The sequence below is a fragment of the Tamandua tetradactyla genome, chromosome X (genome assembly GCF_023851605.1).
Source record: "Tamandua tetradactyla isolate mTamTet1 chromosome X, mTamTet1.pri, whole genome shotgun sequence".
Taxonomy (NCBI): Eukaryota; Metazoa; Chordata; class Mammalia; order Pilosa; family Myrmecophagidae; genus Tamandua; species Tamandua tetradactyla.
Window position 1 is genome coordinate 72,661,926 of NC_135353.1, and position 18,940 is coordinate 72,680,865.

The window sequence follows — 18,940 nt, forward strand, 5'->3', positions numbered from 1 at the left end:
AAGACAACTCTATCAGGTAGGGCATAATTGCATAGAATAGAAATGTGGTGTCAGAGTTCACACTGGCACACATGGTTATCTAAGGCAAAGTGGTAGCAAAGAAGAATTATTCATGCTGCATTATATAAACAAGAGCAGAGGATTCATGGGAAGCTGTGCAAATGCATCTTATGTCACAGCAGATCTCTCCAGCTAACAGCAGGGAATATAAACAACTATGTCATCCTCATTTTAAGGAATGGCTGTACCTGTGCTCATTTCCTGAACTAAACCAAGGAACATCCCCATACTAAACTTCTTTGGCTAAAATACAGCCGGTACCATCATTACTAATCAGAAGTCTTTTAAGGTAATGAAAACTATGGGATGGTTGTTTAGATTTTTTTCAGGATTTACTTTAGATTCTCCTGCTGTAAGACCCAAAGAAAGTTATATTGAGTTTTTATTGGTGATTCTGTGTGTATAATAAAGTATGATAATTGAATTTAGCATATTAAAAGAGTTCTATAGCATCTATTCAGAAAAGACTATATACTATACAAACCATTTTCAGTGTCTTTTCAATTGAGAAGAATCCTATTCAGCATGCTTCTCCTCCTGAGGTGGTTCATACTGAGAAAGCTTTGTTTTCAGTTTTTTATTTTCATTTACAATAGCTTCATATTTCTCTTTCATTTCTGCCAATTCTAGGTGAAGCAGTTCTATTTCTGGATTTTCTAGGGTAGCAGCTCCTAAGTGATGCTTTAAAAAATCCAAAGAACTATTAGGTCTTTCTGGTTCTTCATGTAGGGCTACCAACACCTTAGTCAACATATCCAGCAACCCCAACTTCTCCAAGTGCCTCTGGAACTGCTTGCACTTGGTGGCTTTGTAATGGGCTATAGTGACAGTGGCCATGGTGTAGCTGGCACCCAAGACTGTAGCTCTGATTCCTATCTTTTGAAGTACTTTTATCAGAAGAGGAGGTCGAATTTTGTTGAATGTTTTTTTGGCATCAATCGAAATGATCATGTCATTTTCCCTGTCCGGTTTGTTAATGTGCTGTATTACATTAATTGATTATCTTTATTTTTCTTTTTTTAACTTTTTATTAATTAAAAAAAATTACAAGAAAGGACTACAAACATTTCCAACACATGCTCATTCCGCTCTACACATACACACAGCAATTCACAATATCATCACATGGTTGCATATTCATCATTATGATCATTTCCCAGAACATTTGCATCAATTCAGAAAAAGAAATAAAAAGACAACAGAAAAATAAAACAAAAACAGAAAAAAAAATTTTTACATACCATACCCCTTACCCCTCCCTTTCATTGATCACTAGCATTTCAAACTAAATTTGTTTTAACATTTGTTCCCCCTATTATTTATTTTTATTCCATATGTTCTACTCATCTGTCAACAAGGTAGATAAAAAGAGCATCAGACACAAGGTTTTCACAATCACACAGTCACATTGTGAAGGCAATATCATTATACAATCATCCACAAGAAACATGGCTACTGGAACACAGCTCTACATTTTCAGGCAGTTCCTTCCAGCCTCTCCATTACATCTTGGATAACAAGGTGATATCTACTTAATGCATAAGAATAACCTCCAGGATAACCTCTCGACTCTGTTTGGAATCTCTCAGCCACTGACACTTTGTCTCATTTCACTCTTCCCCCTTTTGGTCAAGAAGGTTTTCTCAATCCCTTGATGCTGGGTCTCAGCTCATTGTAGAGTTTTTCTCAATCCCTTGATACTGAATCTCAGCACATTCAGGGATTTCTGTCCCACGTTGCCAGGAAGGTCCACACCCCTGGGAGTCATGTCCCACGTAGATAGGGGGAAGGTGGTGAGTTTGCTTGCTGTGTGGGCTGGAGAGAGAGGCCACATCTGAGCAACAAAAGAGGTTCTCTTGGGGGTGACTCTTAGGCCTAATTTTAAGTAGGCTTGACCTATCCCCTGTGGGGTTAAGTTTCATATGAACAAACCCCAAGACTTGAAGGTCAGCCTATAGCTTTGGTTGTCCACACTGCTTGTGAGAATATCAAGAATTCAACTTGGGGAGGTTGAATTTTCCCCCATTCTCACCATTCCTGGAAGGGGACTTTGCAAATACTTTTCCACTCTCTGATCAAATCACTCTGGGATTCATCGGGGCATCACTCTGGACAAACCAACAAAATTTCATGTCCTACACAAGGTTCCATGTACTTATGGTGTTCAATTAAGCTGTCTACATAAGTTATATTAGGAAATGCACTAGTCAAAATATAAATTTAGTACCAAATAAACATTTTTTTGCTTTAGTCTCATACATACGTTGAAATTTTAAAATATTACTTACCATCTATTTTCAGCACCCTGCAATAATGACATTCCTTTGTTCTTCCTCATGCAAAAACATTTTTAAAACTTGTACATTTAGTCACTATTATTATACACTCTAGGCATTCCTAGATTATACCATCTCAATCTTTATCGTCTATCTTTCTTCTTAATTTCATTTATATCCCCAGCCCTCCTCCCTCTATCATTCTCATATGCAGCTTCATTCAGTGTTTTAACATAATTGTATTACATTTAGGGAGTATTGTGCTGTCCATTTCTGAGTTTTTGTATTCAGTCCTGTTGCACTGTCTGTATCCCTTCATCTCCAATTACCCAATATCTTACCCTATTTTTATCTCCTGATGGTCTCTGTTACCAACGAAATATTCCAAATTTATTCACTAATGTCAGTTCATATCAGTGAGGACCATACAGTATTTGTCCTTTTGTTTTTAGCTAATCTCACCCAGCATAATGCCCTTAAGGTCCATCCATGTTGTTGCATACTTCATAACTTTATTCTGTCTTACAGCTGCATAATATTCCATTGTATGTATATACCACAGTTTGTTTAGCCACCCATCTGTTGATGGACATTTTGGCTGTTTCCATCTCTTGGTAAAAATTGTAAATAATGCTGCTATAAACATTGATGTGCAAATGTTCATTTGTTTCCTTGCCCTCATGTCCTTTGAGTAGAGACAGCACATAGACCGGTTCTGTTTTTCAATCCATTCTGCCAACCTATGTCTTTTGATTGGGGAGTTCAATCCATTAACATTTAGTGTTATTACTGCATGGGTAGTACTTTCTTCTACTATTTTGCCTTCTGGATTTTATATGTCATATCTAATTTTCCTTCTTCCTACCTTTACTCATAGTCTTCCTTTCTACACTCTTCTCCACACCTCTCTCTTCTGTCTTTTTGTACCGGTCTCTACTGCTCCCTTTAGTATTTCTTGCAGAGCTGGTCTCTTGGTCACAAATTCTCTCAGTGATTTTTTGTCTGAAAATGTTTTAATTTCTCCCTCATTTTTGAAGGACAATTTTGCTGGATATAAAATTCGTGGTTGGCAGTTTTTCTCTTTTAATAATTTAAATATTTCATCCCACTGTCTTCTCACCTCCATGGTTTCTGCTGAGAAATCTACACATAGTCTTTTTGGGCTTCCCTTGTATGTGATGGATTGCTTTTTTCTTGCTACTTTCAAGATTCTCTCTTTCTCTTTGACCTCTGACATTCTGATTAGTAAATATCTTGGAGTACTTCTATTTGGATCTATTCTCTTTGGGGTACGCTGCACTTCTTGGACCTGTAATTTTAAGTCTTTCATAAGAGTTGGGAAATTTTCAGTGATAATTTCCTCCATTAGTTTTTCTCCTCCTTTTCCCTTCTCTTCTCCTTCTCGGACACCCACAACACGTATATTCATGCACTTCATATTGTCCTTCAATTCCCTGAGTCCCTGCTCATATTTTTCCATTTTTTCCCTATATTTTCTTTTTCTTGCTGGATTTCAGATGTTCCATCCTCCAGTTCACTATTCCTATGTTCTACCTCTCGAAATCTACCATTGTAGGCTTCCATTGTTTTTTTCACCTCCTCTACCATGCCTTTCATTCCCATAAGTTCTGTGATTTGTTTTTTCAGACTTTCGATTTCTTCTTTTTGTTCATTCCTTGCCTTCTTTATATCCTCCCTCAATTCATTGATTTGGGTTTTGATGAGGTTTTCCATGTCTGTTGGTATATTCTGAATTAATTGTTTCAGCTCCTGTATGTCATTTGAATTGTTGGTTTGTTCCTTTGACTGGGCCATATCTTCAATTTTCCTGGTGTGATTTGTTTTAATTTGATCATTAGGCTGGACTATATCTGTCTGCATCTTGATATATGTGATGATCTTCTATTGTCTTCTCAGTGTGTAACTATCTTGATTAGTTTACTTTGTAAGCTGTTTTCCTTCAGTAGTCTAAACCTTTGTATTTGCAGGATGGATGTGGAGCAGGATGAAGGGTACAGGGTAGGGCACAACAGTACAGTGATGCATTGCAGTGCAGGTTGGAGAAGCTATGCTGATGCCTTTGAGCAGGAGTGCATGTTGTGGGGTTGTAGAGGGGCAATGTGGGGGCCATGTGTATGTGGTACAGATTAGGCAGATCTTGGATCACAGGAGCAGGGTGCAGCATGGGGGACACAGAGGTAGAGCATTCCTTGTCCCTGTCTCCCTGTCTGTACACTCCTGATGACTCCATTTGGAAAGGAGCTCATTAGGCTGTTTCCACCAGGTGGATGGTCTCAGGTTCTCTGTCTCAGTTCTTCAGATTTTGTTACCAGGGCCTCCCTATGCCATGTAGAAGGCCCTTCTGGGTCACTTACACCCTGGAATTGCTATCTCAGTTGCTTTCTCATCCTTTCTTTTGCTGTTCGTTGGAGCAGGGATGAACTCAACTGATCCTATTCTGCCATCTTCCAGGGACCTGATGTCTAGCCCTTTTGCAATATTTTGTGCTGTCCAGCTCAAAAAGCCTCAGGGTTTTTTTTTTCCATAATCCCACGTCCTCTCTCCTTGGGCAGAAGCTCTTAGTACCTTTAATGCTTATTCCTGGTTTCACTGTGCTGGGAGCCTATTTTCAGTGGTCAGAATTTGTTAATTTATTCCACATGTGGAGCTTGGTTGAGCTAAGCTCTTGCTGCTGTAAATTCTGTTTCCTTTCCCCTAAGGGAACCAGCCTGCTTCACCTGTGGGGTAGAGGTGCCAGGCTCCATAACTTGGGGGACTTACAGTTCTGTGTGAGGTCTTAGCTGGTCTCAGTTGTGTGTCCAGTCACTGATGTAGCCCCAACAGTTGTTCTGTACTGTTCCTGGCTGTTTACTAGCTGCTCTGGATCTAAAACTGGAGGATGAACTAAATTCCACACCTCACTAAGCTGCCATCTTGCCCTTGTCCCCAACCCTGTATTTTTTTGTAGTTTTTTTTTTAATGTTTTTTATTGTATAGTATAACATATATACAAAGCAAAGAAATAAAAAAGCAATTTTTTTCAAAGCACTCTTCAACAAGTGGTTACAGGACCAATCCCAGAGTTTGTCATGGGCTGCCATATGATCTTCTGATATTTTTCCTTCTAGCTGTTCCAGAATATAGGAGGCTAGAGGGCTTAAATAGTTTTTTATCATCCCAGTCGACTTTTTTTCCTTCCTTTTTTTGTGATAAATAATATATAGAGAGAAAAGCTATAAATTTCAAATAATTGTACCACAATTAGTTGTAGAACATATTTCAGAGTTTGACATGGGTTATAATATCACAATTTTAGGTTTTTACTCTAGTTGCTCTAAAATACTGGAGACTTAAAGGAGATATGAATTCAATGATTCAGCATTCATATTCATTTATTAAGTCCTATCTTCTATGTATAATTCCACTATCACCTTTGGTCTTTCCATACCTCCCTTTAGGGGCATTTGGGCTATGGAAATTCTAAATTTTTGCTATTGGAAGGGTCTGTCACTAATATGGGGTAGGAAGATGAAACCATCTGATGTTCTGGAGAGGCTGGACTAGGTTTCAGGACTTATCTGGAGGTTGTAGGTCTCTGGAAAGTTACTCTAGTGAACAGAATGGCTTTTTTGAAAGGGGAATTTATTAAGTTGCATGTTTAGAGTTTTAAGGCTATGAAATGTCCAAATTAAGGCACCAAGAAGAGGTTATCTTCACTAACCTGGGAGGGCACATGGTGATGTCTGCTAGTTTTCTCTCCTGGCTTCTTGTTTCATAAAGCTCCTCTGAGGGCATTTTCCTTCTTCATCTCCAAAGGTGTCTAGCTACATGGGCTAAAAGTTTTTCCAAAATGATTCCCTCTTAAACGGCTCCAGTAAGCAAACACCACCTTGAATGGGTGAAAACACATGTCCATGGCGACCATCTAAGGAAAAGTTACCATCCACAATTGGTAATTTTGGGGCACATCTCCATGGAAAGAATAAAAAAGTCCCACCTGGCAATATTGAATGAGGATTAAAGAACTTGACTTTTTTGGGGTACACAACACATTCAAACCAGCACATTCCACCATTTGGAACACCAAAAGACATGTTCTTTCCAAATGCAAAATACATTCATTCCCTCACAATATCAGAAAGCCTTAAATAATCTTAGTAATAGTACAAATGCAATAGAAAATTAGAAACAGTATAAAATATCATCAAAGTCAGCTACAGACATGGTCTGTCCTAAGGCAAAATTCTCCCCTGGCTCTGAACCTGTAAAAGTCAGAGCAAGTTACTTCCTGCCAACAAACAAAGGAGGCACAGTTATAAGATACATATTGCCATTTCCATACGGAGAAATTTGAAGGAACACAGGCATCACTTGACCCAAGGAGTTTCAAAGACCTGCAGGGCAAATTCCATTAGATTTCAAAGTCTAAGCATCATTTATTTTGGGGGCTTTAGAAAGCTGAAGCCCCACACTTTCCAAAGGCCTACACAACAGCCTTTCTCTCTCCCATTGCCACCTTGGGAGACACTGGGGAGACCATCTTTTTCTTGGCTCCACCCTCTCCAAGCATTGGGCCTCACCCTGGCTCTCTGCCATCTCCAGGGCACATGTTCAACCCCTCCATGTGGTGGTAACCAGGCTCTCCCCAATCCCCAAAGAATGTGCTGCCCCCTCTCCAAGGCCTGAGGCAGCATGACTCTTCCACTGCAGCTAGGTGCAAGGCCCATCCTCTGCCTTTGGGGCAAACTCACTCTCTCCAAGTACTTGGGTGATCCACTCTCCTGGCTGGAGGTTTCTAGACTTCAGACCTCAGCCTCCATGTTTCTGCCTCTGAAGACATCCTACCTTCACTTTGTGCCTGTCTTGAACCTTTTAGTCCAAACTGACAGTGGTTCCATTTATACAGATCCCACAACACTCTTGTTGGCTTTCTATGTAGGAGGCAAAGATCATGCCCATCAGACAAAAGGAGTTTCAACAAATCCTTCCTGGATAACTCCATCTCCAATCCTGGCCCTTTGTGAAATGGCTGACTGGTTCCACATTTGTTAAATCCTCATATGGGGCGCTATTCTCTGGGGTTTCCCTTTCTGGAACCCAAGAATTTTCCAGACCATTAATTTGTGGTTTTTTATACCCAAGAGTTCAGTTCTCATCTTATCTCTTTCCTGCCACATTTCACTATAAGGTGCGAGGAGAAACCAAGCTGCACTTTCCCCATTTAGTTTGGAAATGTCTTCTGTAAAAATCCATGTTCATGGCTTTTATAATCTGCTTTCCTGCAAAAGCCACTAGTTAATTCTGCCAGATTATCTGCTATTTTAAAACAAGGATCTACTTTCTTCTAGTTTGCAATAACATCTGTATCGTTTCTGTCTAATGCCTTATCAAAAGTGTATTTAGAGGGTGGGCCACGGTGGCTCAGCAGGCAAGAATGCTGGCCTGCCATGCCAGAGGACCCGGGTTCGATTCCTGGTTCCTGCCCATGTTAAAAAAAATGTACATTTAGAGTCCACATTTCTACCATCTCACCGTCTCTTCAAATCATTCCTGGCCTTCTCTATCAAGCTCCTCACAACTCCTCCAAAATCTTCCTTTTTTTCCATTTTATTTTTAAATTAAAAAATATTTATTATTGAGAAATCATCACCCACATACATTTCATACACGGTATACAATCAGTGGCTCACCATATCATCACATAGTTGTGTATTCATTACCATGATCATTTTAAAATCATTTGCATAACTCCAGAAAAAGAAATAAGAAGAAAAAACTCACACATACCATATACCTTACCCCTCCCTCTCATTGACCTCTAGCATTTCCATCTACCCAATTTATTTTGCCCTTTATCTCCCCTATTAATTAGTTGATTACTTAATTTATATCCATATTTGCTACTCATCTGTCCATACCCTGGATATAAGGGGCATTAGACACAAGCTTTTTCACAATCACAGAGTCACATTGTAAATGTTGCGTGTTTATACAATCATCTTCAAGAATCTAGGCTACTGGAACACAGCACAACAGTTTCAGGTACTTCCCTCTAGCCACTCCAATACACCATAAACTGAAAAAGGATATCTATATAATGCATCAGAATAACCTCCTGGATAACCTGTTGACTCTGCTTGAAATCTCTCAGCCACTGAAATTTTATTTTGTCTCATTTCTCTCTACCCCTTTTGGTCAAGAATGCTTTCTCAATCTCTTGATGCTGGGTCCCAGCTCATCCCACCTTTCTGTCCTATGTTGCCAGGGAGATTTGCACCTTGGGAGTCATGTCCCACCCAATGGGTTTACCTGTTGAGTTGGCTTAGAGAGAGAGAGGCCACATCTGAGCAACAAAAGAGCTTCTCTGCAGGAGACTCTTAGGCCTGATTTTAAGTAAGTTTAGCCTATCCTTTCCAGGAATATATTTCATAGGGATGAACCCCAAGATCAAGGGCTCAGCCTATTGATTTGGTTGTCCCTGCTGTTAGCAAGAATATCAGAAATTCTACAAATAGGGAAGCTGAATATTTTCTCATTTCTCCCCATTCCCCCAAGGGAAGTTTGCATATATTTCTTTATTTACTGCCCAGATTACTCAGGGATTTATTGCAGCATCACACTAACCTGGAGAAACCAACAAAATCTCATGCCCTATTCAAGATTCCATGTACTTATGGTGTTTGACTAAGCTGACCATACAAGTTATATTAGGAAATGCACTACCCAAAATATGAATTTTGCACCAAATAAACATCTCTCCCTTTAACCACACTCAGAAGTTGAAGTTTTAAAATTTGGATGATATCATCCTTTACCCATACTTCTGATATACTTTAGTCTTATTCAGATAAGCTTCATTCATATCTCCACTCAATATCTGATCACTTTTTCAATAGTTCCTGTATGGGATACTGCTGACTTTTATACCTTCAGAGCTCTAATCTGAGTCTCATGTGTCACATACACACCTGAAGTTTCTGGAAAAGACCATGTGATATACAAACAGCTCAGTATCTCAGAACTTAGAATGTACCGTTACATCTCCCGAATTTATGTGACTGCGATAAGAGCAGTCTAGGACACTTAACAATAAGTCCAAAACTGATAACCAATGCTCTTGACTTTAGTTCACCGAATTTTTATAGTATAGTTAGTCCATATGATTGAGGCATTATAATATTTGTCTTTTTCATCTGACATTTCATTCAACATACAGCTCTTAAGGTTCATTCACCTAGTTGCATGCCTCACAGCTGCATTCCTTCTTGCAGCTGCTCAGTAGTCAATTGTATGTGTACACCACAGTTCCCCCTTCCATTCCTCAGTCATTGTGTCTTTAGGCTACCTCCATTCCTTGAGGATGGGGAACACTGCCACCTGAAACACCAGTGTACAAGTGTTCATTCGAGTCCCCATACTCCATTCTTCCAGGTATATACTGAGCAATAGGGTTTCAGGAACGTATGGCAAACCCACCTCTAGCCTCTTGTGGAACCACCACACTGCCCTCCAAGGGGCTGCACCTCTCAGATTTCCTACCAACAGTGAATAGGTGCATCTCTTTCTCCACCTTTTCTCTAGCAGTTGTTTTTCTCTGTTCGTTTTTAAACAGTTTTATTCACACATCATACAAAATAGCCTAATTGTATAGACATGCCTTCACCAACATACTCTATACGGAGAGATTTCCTTTTTTCCTACACAGAACCCATACCCCTTTCCCAATCTCCCCACTTGTTGACATTAATTTTGGCACAATGCCTTTGTTACATTCAGTGGAAGCATATTGCGGTGTTACTGTTGACTATAGACCCAAGGTTACTAGACTGTACTTGTTCCCTTATACCATCTACTTTCAACCTCCTGCAATAATGACATTCAGCTGTTCTCCCTCATGCGAAAACACTTTATAATTTGTACATTTAATCACCATCATTGTACACTCTAGCCATTCCTAAATTATTCCGTGTTATCCATTATACTTTATTTTTCCTTCTGGTTTCATATGTGGCCCCAGCCTTTCTCCCTCTATCATACTCACATTCTGCTCCATTCAGTGTGCTTACATTATTGTGCTGCAATCAGGTAGTATTGTGCTATCCAGTTTTGAATTTTTATAATCAGTCCTGTTGCACAATATGTATTCCTTCAGCACTAATTGCCCAATTGCTATCCCATTTTTATCTTCTGATATCTGTGTCCTTAACTTCAAGTCTCCAAGTTCATGCATTAATGTTAGTTCATGTTAGTGAGACGATACAGTGGTTATCCTTTTTTTTCTGGCTAATATAACTCAACATAATGTTCTCAAGATCCACCCACATTGTTAAATGCTTCATGACTTTATTCTGTCTTACAGCTGTGTAATAATCCATTGTATGTATATACCACAGCTTGTTTAGGCAGTCATCCATTGATGGACATTGAGCTGTTTCCATCCCTTGGTAATTGTAAATAATACTGCTATAAATGTTGTGCAAATGTCTGTTTGTGTCCTTGCCCTCGTGTCTTCTGAATAGATACCTAGGAATGGGATTGCTGGATCATATGGCAGTTCTATACTTAGCTTCCTGAGGAACCACCAAACTGCTTTCCAGAGTGGTTATCCTCTCCAGCTCTTGTTTTCTGTTTTTTTTTTGATAATGGCCATTCTAGTGGGTGTCAGATGATAACTCATTGTGGTTTCCATTTCCATTTCCCTATAGCCAGTGATATTGAGCATCTTTTCATGTGCCTTTTAGCCATTTGGGTTTCCTCTTCTGGAAAGTGTCTGTTCATGTCTTTTGTGCATATTTTTATTGGGTTGTTTGTATTTTTGTGTTGAGTCAACGAATCTCTTTGTATATTCTAGATACCAAACTCTTATCTGATATATGGTTTCCAAATATTGTCTCTCATTGTGTAGGCTACATTTTTATTTTCTTGACAAAGTTCTTCAATGCACAAAAGTGTTTACTTTTGAGGTGTTCCCATTTATCTATTTCTTTCTTTGATGCTTTTGCTTTGGATATAAGATCTAGGAAACTGCCTCCTGTTAAAGTTTTATAAGATATATCCCTACATTTTCTTCTAGAAGTTTTATGGTCTTAGTGCTAATGTTTAGGTCTTTCATCCATTTTAAGTTAATTTTTGTATAAGGTGTGAGATATGGATCCTCTTTCATTCTTTTGCATGTGGCTATCCAGTTCTCCAAGCACTATTTATTGAAGAGGCTGCTCTGTCCCAGGTGGGTTGACTTGACTGCCTTATGAAAGATCAGTTGTCCATAGGTGAGAGGGTCTATATCTGAACACTCTATTTGATTCCATTGTTCAGTATATCTGTTTTTATGCCAGTATCATGCTATTTTGACCACTGTAGCTTCATAGAATGCTTTAAAGTCAGGTAGTGTGAAACCCCCCACTTCATTTTTCTTCTCAATATATTGTTAGCTATTCAGAGCACTCTGCCCTTCCAAGTAAACTTGGTTATTGGTTTTTCTATTTCTGCAAAGTAAGTTTTTGTGATTTTAATTGGTATTGCATTTAATCTATAAATCAATTTAGGTAGAATTGACATCTTAACTTTATTTAGTCTTACACTCTATGACTACAGTATGCCCTTCCATTTATTTATGTCTTCCATGATTTCTTTTAGCAATTTCTTGTAGTTTTCTGTGTATAGGTCTTTTGTATCCTCAGTAAAATTTACTCCTGAATTTTTTTTTGGGGGGGGTTGCAATTGTAGATGGAGATTTTTTCTTGATTTCCTACTCAGATTGCTCATTATTAGTGAATACAAACACTACTCATTTTGGGAGAGGTTGATCTCGTACCCTGCCACTTTGCTGTACTCATTTATTAGCTTTAGTTGCTTTACTGTGAATTTTTGGGGGGTTTTCAACATATAGGATTATATCATTTGCAGACAGTGAGCGTTTTACTTCTTCCTTTCCAAATTTGTATGCCTTTTATTTCTTGTCCTTGTCTCATTGCTTTGGCCAGAACTTCCAACACAATGTTTAACAGTGGTGACAGTGGACATCCTTGACTTGTTCCTGATCTTAGGGGGAAAGCTTTCAGTCTTTCCCCATTGAGGATTATTATGTTGTGGAATTTTCATTTATTCCTTTTATCATGTTGAGGAAGTTGCTTTCTATACCTATCCTTTGAAGTGTTTTGATCAAGGAAGGATGTTGAATTTTGTCAAATGCCTTTTTCTGTATCAATTGAGATGACCATGTGATGTTTTTGCTTTGATTTGTTGATATGGTGTATTATATTAATTTATTTTCTTATGTTGAACCATCCTTGCATACCTGGAATAAATCCCACTTGGTCATCGTGTATAAATCTTTTAATGTCGGTTGGACCATGGTGGTACAGCAGGTAGAGTTCTATTTCCTTTTTAATCTTCTGTCTGGTTGTTCTATTTACAGAGGAGAGTGTGTATTGAAGTCTTCTACTATTATTGTTGAAATATGTATCACTTCCTTCAGTTTTGCCAATGTCTGTCTAATGTACTTTGGAGCTCCTTGATTGGGAGCATAAAAATTTTGATTGTTTTATCTTCTTGGTGAATTGACGTTTTAATTAGTATATAGTGTCCTTCTTTGTCTCTTATAACGTCTTTACATTTAAAGTCTATTTTGCCTGTTATTTGTAAAGCTACTTCTGCTTTCCTTTGGTTACAACTTGTATGGAAAATCTATGTCTTTTAAATGTTACATTTAGTCCATTAACATTCAAAGTTATTACTGAAAAGGCAAGTCTTGATCCCACCACCTTATCTTTTTTACTTTATTTGTCAGATCTATGTATTATTTTCCCTCTTTTTGTATTCTTTAAATTATCCTTAGTGGTAGTCTTCAATTTTGTGCCCTCCTTCAGACCTCCCTTTCCTGTCTTTTTTTTTTCAGCTGGCAGAACTCCTTTCAGTATTTCTTGTAGGGCTGGTCTCTTGTTGACAAATTCTTTCAGTACTTCTTTGACTGTGAAAACTTTAATCTCTCCATCAATTTTGAAGGGCAGTTTGACTGGGTACAGAATTCTTGACTGGAAGTCTTTCTCTTTCAGGATCCTGAATATATCATATCACTGCCTTCTCACCTCCAGGGTGCTAGTTGAATAGTATGAATTCAGTCTTATTTGGTTTCCCTTGTATGTAGTAGATTGTTTTTCTCTTGCCACTTTCAGGATTTTCTGTTTCTCTTCAACATTTGACATACTAATTAGTATGTGCTTTGGGGAAGGCCTATTTGGATTTATTCTGCTTGGAGTTTGTTGGGCTCCTTTGACTTGTATATTTATGTCCTTTATGAGGGTTGGGAAGTTTTCCCCCATTATATTATCAACTACTCTTCCTAGTCCTTTACTCCTCTCTTCTTCTTGGACAACAATGATTCTTATATTTGTGCCCTTTGCTTTGTCTATCATTTCCCTGAGTTCCCATTCAGTTTTTTCTATCTTTTTAGCCATTTGTTGTTTAGAGTATTTGAAGTTAATTATCCTGCCCTCTATATCACTTATTCTTTCTTCTCTCTCTTCAAATTTGGTGTTGTGTGCCTCTAGTATGTTTTTTATTTGGTCAACAGAGTCTTTAATCTCTTTAATATCTTCTATTTTTAAATTTATTCTTTCCCATTTCTCTTTGTCCTTTTCTACTGTCTTCTTGATCTCCTTTATGTCATTTGCTATCTCACTTATTTTATTAAGTAAAGTTGTATGAACATCTTTGAGTAGTTGTTCCCATGTCTGTGTCTCCACTGGTGTTTTCATTTGGTCATTAGGCAGGGCTATATCTGTCTGCATTATGATATGTTTAGTGGTCTTCTGCTGTCTTCATGGCATGTAAATATCTTGATTGATTTATTTTGGGAATTGATGTCTTTCAGTAGTCTAAGGCCTTGTGTTTGTGCTATGGTTGTACAGCAGGGAGCAGGCACGGGGTGGGGCACTCAGTGTGGTCATTTGTTTCAGGCAGGTATGGGTGCAGGCTGGGGATGTTACAATGATGCTTGTGAACATTGCTGCCCTGTGGCCAGGGAGGATGTAGCTGAGCAGGTGCACTGGTCTGGGGGTCATAACCCTGCGATGTACTGGTTTAAGGCATGGGGCCCTTTGTGCACATGCATATAGATGTGGCAGCAGGTTAGCATTATGCCTTCATGGATTTTTGGCAGTTGTGACCCAGCTGTACAGGCCGGCACTTTCTCAGAGCTGGGATGTGAGTCTGAGGTCTGTGCACATGCATGGTTCTAGGACTGCTGTAAAGTGCAGTTCCCAGAGCTGAATGACATGATTGGGGGCCCATGCACACTTGTGGGCCTGGGACTGCTATAAATGGATGTGGAGTGCTCAGGGAGGGTAGGTGAGGCTGGACAACACTATGGGTTGGGGGGGCAGAGGTAGCCTAGGAATGGAGCCTAATACTCACCATGTTTATGTGCTGGCAATAGCCTGCAGGGAACAGGGAGTGGGAGGTAGTGCTTGGGAGGTGTGCAGGTGAGGTGGTTTGGGTTGCACTTGGGATGGGGGTGTGGGGCAGGTACATGCACTGGGGGCTGGTGGGGTCAGTGTGCCTAGAGTGTGGGGAATGGGAGTGGGTGATGTGGTTCAGGTGCCTGGGGTGTGGGGTGAGCCAACATTTACTGGCCTGCACTGGTGAGGGTAGTGCACCCAAGGAATGCAGCCTTGCTCACTTCCTAGTCCCGCGTTCCTATCCATGCACTCCCATGGGCTCTGTGGCTCTGCACCTCCATGCCAGGGTCCAGCTTTCTGCCTTTCAGTTTCTCAGCCTCTGCAACCAGGGCTGCCATATGTGGTGCAGAAGCTGCTCCCAGTTCAGCCGCACTCCTGAATTGCCATCTCAGTCACCCTTTTGTCCCTTCTAACTTTTCCATGGAGCAGGACTAAGCTCAAGCTAGTCTAGTTGGCCATCTTCCAGGAAGTCTCCCCTTTTTCAACTTTTTAAACAGTTCCTATATGGGGTACTGCTGACTTTCATAGCTTCAGAGCTCTGACTCTGAGTCTCAGGTGTCATATAAATACCCAAAGTTTCTGGGAAAGACCATGTTGTATACAAACAGCTCAGTATCTCAGAATTTATAATTAACAGTTATACCTCCTGAATATTTGTGACTGCTATAAGAGCTTACAATCTAGGACCTTTTTCCATAAGCCCCAACCTGATAACCCATGCTCTCGACTTTTAGTTCACTGAATTTTTAAATTATAGTTAGTTCATATGAATGAAGCATGATAATGTTTGTTTTTTTGTTCCTGATAGTTCATTCAATATACAGCTCTTAAGGTTCATTCTTTTAATTGCATGCATCACAATTTCATTCCTTCTTGTGGCCACTCAGTAGACCATTGTATGTATACACCATAATTCCCCCTTCCATTCCTCAGTCATTGTAACTTAGGCCATGCCTTTGCTACCATACTGTATCTGAAGACATTTCTTTTTCTTCCATACAGAATCCATACCCCTTTCCAAATCTCCCCACCTGTTGACATTCAGTTTTGGCATAATGCCTGTGTTACATTCAGTGGAAGCAGTTACTGTTGACACTAGACCCTAGCTTATATTGGTTGTACTTTTCCTCATATACTATTTTCAATACCCTGCAATACTGACATTCATTTGTTGTCCCTCATGCAAAACCATTTTTTAAATTTGTATATTTAATCACCATTATTGTACACTCTAGACTTTCCTACATTATACCATGTCAGTCTTTATCCTCTATCTTTTCTTCTGGTTTTATATGTGCCCCCAGCCCTTCTCCCTCTATCATACTCACATTCAGCTTCATTCAGTGTCCTTATGTTATTGTGCTATAATCAGGTTCTATTGTGCTATCCATTTCTGAATTTTTACAAATCAGACCTGTTGTACAATCTGTATTCCCTCAGCACCAATTGCCCAATTTTTATTCTATTTCTATCTCCTGATAACATGTGTTCTTAACTTCAGTTCTCCAAGTTCACACATTAATGTTAGTTCATATCAGTGAGACCATACCATTTTGTTTCTGGCTTAATTTCACTCAGCTTAATGTCTTCAAGGTCCATCCACATTGTTACATGCTTTATGACTTTATTCTGTCTTACAACTGTGTCAATATTCCGTTGTATGTGTATACTGCAGATTGTTTAGCCGCTCATCTGTTGATGGATATTTGGTTTGTTTCCATCTCCTGGCAATTGTAGTAAGACTGCTATAAACATCCACATGAAAATTTCATCTAACCCCCACTAGAATGGTCATTATCAAAAAAAAAAAACAGAAAAGAACAAGTGCTGGAGAGGATGTGGAGATAGAGGCACACTATCCACTGTTGGTGGGAATGTAAAATAGTACAAGTGCTGTGGAAGGCAGTTTGATGGTTCCTCAGGAAGCTAAGTATAGAACTGCCATATGATCCAGCAATGCCATTGCTAGGTATCTATTCAGAGGACATGAGGGCAAGGACACAAACGGACATTTGTTTCCCCTCATTTTTGCTTTTTTTTTTTTTTTTTTTTTTTTGGCACAGGCAGGTTCCAGGAATCAAACCTGGGTTTCCAGCATGGCAGGTGAAAAATCTACCACTGAGCCACCATTGCACTCCACCATCACCATTTTTGAAGGACAGTCTTGCTGGATATAGAAATCTTGGTTGGCAATTTTTCTGTTTTAGAATCATAAAGGTATCATACCAATGCTTTCTCACCTCCATGGCTTCTGCTGAGAACTCCACACATAGTCTTATTGGGCTTCCCTTGTCTGTGATGGTTTGCTTTTCTCTTGCTGCTGTCAAAATTCTCTCTTCCTCTTTGACATCTCACAATCTGATTAGAAAGTGTCTTGGAGTATATCTATTTGAATCTATTCTGTTTGGGTTATGCTGCACTTCTTGGATCTGTAATGTTATGTCTTCCATAAGAGTTGGGAAATTTTCAGTGATAATTTCCTCCATTAGTCTTTCTCCTCCTTTTTCCTTCTCTTCACCTTTGGGGACACCCACAACAAATATATTCATGTGCTTCGTGCTGCCATACATTTCCCTGAGACCCTTCTCATATTTTTTTCCATCCTTTTCCCTATATTTTCTTTTATGTGTCCAATTGCAGATGTCCAGTCCTCTAGTTCACTAATCCTTTCTTCTACCTCTTCAGATCTGTTGTAGGTTGCCATTGTTTTCTTTTTTCATCTCTTCTGTGTGCCTTTCATTCTGATAAGTTCTGTGATTTATTTTTTCAAACTTTCTATTTCTTCTTTTTGTTTGTCCGGTTTTTTTTCACTTTTTAAAATTTTATAATATAGCATGTATACAGAGCAAAGAAAGAAAAAACAATAATTTTCAAAGCACTCTTCAACAAGTAGTTACAGGACAGCTCCCAGAGTTTGTCCTGTGCTACCATACCATCATCTCAGATTGTTCCTTCTTGCTGCTCCAGAATATAGGTGGCTAGAAGGAATAAATATTTTTTATCATCACAATCCTTTTTTGTGTGTGAAAAATAACATATATACAAAAAAAGAATAAATTTCAAAGCACATCACTTTTATTAACTGTAGAACAGATTTCAGAGTTTGGTATGGGTTTCAATTCCACAATTTTTGGTTTTTACTTCTAGCTGCTCTAAGTACTGGAGACTAAAAGAAATATCAATTTAATGATTCAGCAATCATATTCAGTTGTTAAACCCTACCTTCTCTCTATAACTCCACTGTCACCTTTGATCTTTCTCCCACTCTTTAGGGCTATTTGGGCTATGACCATTCTCTTTTTCATGTTGGCAGGGCTGTGAATAATATGGGGTAGGGAAATAGAGCTAGCTGATGTTCTAGAGAGCCAATGCCTTCTTTATATCCTTCCTCAACTCATTGATTTGATTTTTGATGATATTTTCCATGTCTGTTCAAATATCCTGAATTAGTTGTTTCAATCCTGTATCTCATTTGAATTGTTGCTGTGTTCTTTGACTGGGCCATATGTTCAATTCTCCTAGTATGAATCATCATTTTTTTGTTGGCATATAAGCATTTGATCTCCTTAATTCATTTATTCTAGAGGTTGTTTTCACTCTTTTACCTTGTTCTTGCTGGTTGGCTTTGCTCTCCATCTCTTCTTTGACATTCAGTTAAACTTATTCTAGACCTCTAACATAGGTTCTGTTTAACTGATCAGAATTTTTCAGTTCTTGGTTTTCTGTTTCTTGCCCTGCCTATAATAGAGACATTTTTTTTTTTGAGGAGGGCCTCCTCAGATATTATAGACCTCAGTCAGACTGTCCAAAATCTCAAGAGGAGAGAGTTACTTGCAAGAGTTTTCCCTGAGGATGAGACCTAGCATGTTGACAGACTTTCCTACAAAGCTTCTAGACTGTGTGCTTTTCCTATTTTGCCCAGCATGTGGCTGTTGTCTGCCTATGACTTCCCACTACGGTAAAGTGATATGGTGCCTTTAATTTCAGAAGACTCTCCCTGCCATGGGTGTAGCTGAGACAGAGTAAGTTTGTAGGTTGGCATCATTGCTTCAGTTTTCTATTCCCTGGGGCCTCAGTTCCTTGAGGGAGGAATTCTACTTTAGCTGGGTGGCACCTTTCTCCTGGGAAAGAGACACACTTTAGGAA

General features: G+C 39.1%; 1 long non-coding RNA gene and 1 pseudogene across 4 annotated transcripts in view; one reads left to right on the forward strand and one right to left on the reverse strand.

The window, feature by feature from the left end:
* LOC143670202 (uncharacterized) overlaps nt 1–18,940 on the forward strand; it is a 200,883-nt gene that overhangs the window by 90,210 nt on the left and 91,733 nt on the right. The window lies entirely within an intron of this gene.
* Nucleotides 561–1,011, reverse strand: LOC143670942 (c-Myc-binding protein pseudogene; annotated as a pseudogene).